Source organism: Carassius auratus, chromosome 47 (assembly GCF_003368295.1).
Source record: "Carassius auratus strain Wakin chromosome 47, ASM336829v1, whole genome shotgun sequence".
Taxonomy (NCBI): Eukaryota; Metazoa; Chordata; class Actinopteri; order Cypriniformes; family Cyprinidae; genus Carassius; species Carassius auratus.
In genome coordinates this window covers 11,292,540-11,296,243 of record NC_039289.1, presented here as the reverse complement: position 1 = coordinate 11,296,243, position 3,704 = coordinate 11,292,540, and positions in this window count along the sequence as shown.

Below are 3,704 nucleotides of genomic sequence, written 5' to 3'. Positions count from 1 at the left end.
CAACAACAGCAAAGCGACAGAGTAAAGTTCACACAAGCAACACAGCAACACCCCGCTAATGCTACATGTTAGCCGACCAGGCTCACAACACAAACCAGTCCGAGATGTAATCAGCGTAGTGCAGTACGCAGACCACAAAACAGACTAGGGACAAAAATGAGGCAGGTGGGTAAAAACACACTCACCACAAGTAGTCGCAGTGAAGGGAGCGAGGAAGAAAGCTCATGCAGGAAAGGAGCCGGTGTGCTGGGCCATAGCAAACAGAACAGAAGGAGCAGTGTGTATCAACGTTTGTAGCAATAGTCCACAGATGGAGAGTTTGTAGCAATAGTCCACGGATTGAAAGTTTGTAGCAATACTCCACGGATGGAAAGTTTGTAGCAGTAGTCCACGGATTGACACAACAACAACGGAGATTGTGGCAAAGTTTGTAGCAGTAATCCACGGCAAATTGTAGCAAAGTTTGTAACAGTAATCCACGGGTTGGCACGACACACGAAAAAAAAAAAAAAACGACACAAAGAAGTCCAGCAGGATAGATTAGAATAGAGGAGACCCGGTGAGTAGCGGCAGACACACACGCACGGCGTTCACTCAACCGGAACCGGAAATAACTGCCTCATCAAGTAACAGGACTTCTCCTCCTGATGGTTATAAACATAAATAAAATTGTGATAAAAATAAACGTGAGGCTTCACCAATCTTTTTTTTCATTTGGTTTAGTGAATTAACCTATTTATTTATGTAATTAATTTTGTGTTTTGTCTGTTTGTTTTGTTGCTTGTTTCTGACGTTGTTGTTCGTAAGTACCACAGAAATGGTAAAAGCAAAGATGCCTAAAACGCCTTTATTTTTATTAAAACGTCTTTATATGTATTATCATATCTATCACTACAACACGTTACCTGTACAAAAAATATGGTTTTCAGTGCAGTGTTAAAATCTGTAGTCACTTTGGGATTTTGATGTAAATTAGAGTTTAACAGTAATATTTTGTATTTCAGTACGTGTCATTTATGGTTGGTTAGACTAAGACTGTCTGAATGTGGGCTAACCAGCCATCTGACAAAGTGTTGACTATAATTAACTGAGCATAATTATGTTGCCAGTAGTGTGCTCATTACGATTTCAGTACCTGCTGATGGATAAGACAGCAGTGTGTAGAAAAACTGCTCAAGACAGCACTTGCACTCTTCTTTAAGGCCTCAGAGATTATATTAGAAGGCAAACTTCTTGTTTTTCTTCATTCTTCTTTACAGACTTCTACAGTACATTCAGGAGATATGAACTCATAGTGTCCTGAAGAAAGATACTCCTGCAGAGGAATATGAGCAGGATATGAGCAGGTGAAGAGAGACACGGAGGGTGAAGAACTGCTCTTCCCATCACATTTACTCAAGCATTCATTTAGAGACAACAGACTGAGTGTGCATATTCTTATTATGTGCAAGTCTCTCACATGAATGTGCATTTTATAGCCTGTTTATAGCCCTTAACTGTGTAAATCTAATACTTGAATGGTTGTGAATAATATAGCTCAACACAGCAAGAAAGAGGCAGAAAATGCAATGTCATGAGAAAAAAAATCATGTCATCATGCTTTAAAGAAGAGTGGCTTGATTAAGTGGTGGAAATAGCGTATGATGGGAACAGAATCCAGGGGGTTGCTAGGGTTGGAAAAAATGGCCCCATTTACTAAATCTTTAATGCTTTTTTTCCTGAAATTAAAGTCTTTTATTTGTTTACATGACATGTGGTTAAATTATCTACTAAATCTGCACAATTCTGTATAAACTGAGAATGGATTATCAAAATAATAATATAAATCCATTTTCTCCCACAATTCTAAAAAAGAAAAATAGACAACTAAGCAAATTCTTAATGTGTTATCAAAACTTCCACAAGAATACTATTTGTTATATACTTGAACAGTTTGCCTTAACCTAATTGCTGTATAAACATTTAGTCTAAAAATCATTGTTGCACACATATTTTGCACATCATATGTTGGGTAAATTTATTAAAGACACTTTGTATAGTTGCAAGCTCGACATTGTGTACCAAAAATATAAGTGTTATAAAGAGCATTTTTAAAGGGGTCATATGCTAAAAAAAAAAAAAAAAAAAAACTAGTAAATATTAAAAAGAAAAAAACAAATAAAACATTGATGTTTCACTAAATGCAAAATGCTGAACATAAATCCTAAACACATGACAGAAAAACTATGCAGAAAGCATATTGACATTAACGGTCACGGTTTACGCTGCCGGAAGGAACACGGAGCCGAGGATAAACGAAATAAGGTTTTATTATCCAACATAGGTGTTGTTATCCAAACATGGATCACAGAGGAAGACACACGTAAGTAGCTAGTGAGTATCAAGTAAGTGAGTATCAAGTGAGTAGACCCGACAAAACGGAACTGAAAGGACAAGGCTTACGTACAAAGGATAATGGGGAAACACAGGTGGATGGAATCACCAAATTAACAGGGACATGGAACACATGAGAAATAGAAAAGACACACCTGGGAACTAATCAAACCAAATACGGAAGACAGAAACTGGGTCACAGGGGCAAAAACACACTAAATGAGTCCAGGTATGTAACAGTACTGCCCCCTCCCGGTAGGTGCGTCCTCGCACCGTAGAAACAACTGAGGGAGGCGTGTGTGGGAACTTTGGAGGAGGTTCCGGTGGAGGACAGACTCCCAGGAGGGGGCCAGCAGACAGGGACCACGGAGGAAGGAGCCAGGAGCCAGGGAGGAGACAGGAGCAGGAGGAGCCAGATGGTCCACCAGAGACCAGCCAGGAGGGAGATCCAAGGTGGAGTCGACGGCGGGAGGAGCCATGGTGAAGGAGGGGTCGACGACACCAGGGGGCCGACAGGCGGAGAGGTGAGGTGAGGAGCCCAAGATGGAGCAGCACAGCCGCAGAGCCAGGGTGACGTCGAGGATCCAGAGGGCCTAGGTGGAGCAGAAGGCTCAGGCGACCAAGGCAGAGGCGGGGTCCTGGCAGACTGCTGTGGAGCCGGAGCGACCGAGGATGGAGGTGGAACCGGAGGGAAGGAGGAGCCTGACAGAGCCGGAGGGATGGAGTGACGAGGTGGAACCAGAGGAGTGGAGTCCCGAGGCGGCAGATGGTCGAAGACTGACCAAGGTGGAGCCGGAGGGACGAGGGAGCCAAGTGGAGCAGGTGGGATGCCAGGCCACGGTGGAGACGAGGGAGCTAAGAGCCAAGGCGGAGCCGCTGGGTCGAAGGAGCGAGGAGGAGTCCAGGGCTCGGAGGCTGGAGGCAGAGACAGGGCCTTAATGCACCAAAGCGGGGCTGGAGACTGGCAGTCCAGCGGCGAACCATCGCGCCCAGATGGCGCGGACTGAGGGTGAGCTGCGGGACTGACTGGCACCAGCAGGGATGACGAGGAACTGGCTGGTCTAGGAGGAGGAAAGAGAGGAAGGATGGGAGGAAGGACAGGAGGATCAGGGCTGGACTGAACCAGCGGAAGTGGAGCAGAGGGACCAGCAGGTCCTGGAGGAGGTGGGAGAGGGAGGCCGGGAGGGAACACAGAAGACACAGAAGATTCAGAGCTGGGCGGAACCAGCGGAGACAAAACTCAGGGCTGGGCGGAACCAGCGGAGCAACAGAAATTAATAGCTGGACGGAACCAGCGGAAATGGAGCAGAGGAAATGACTGGAGGAGGTAG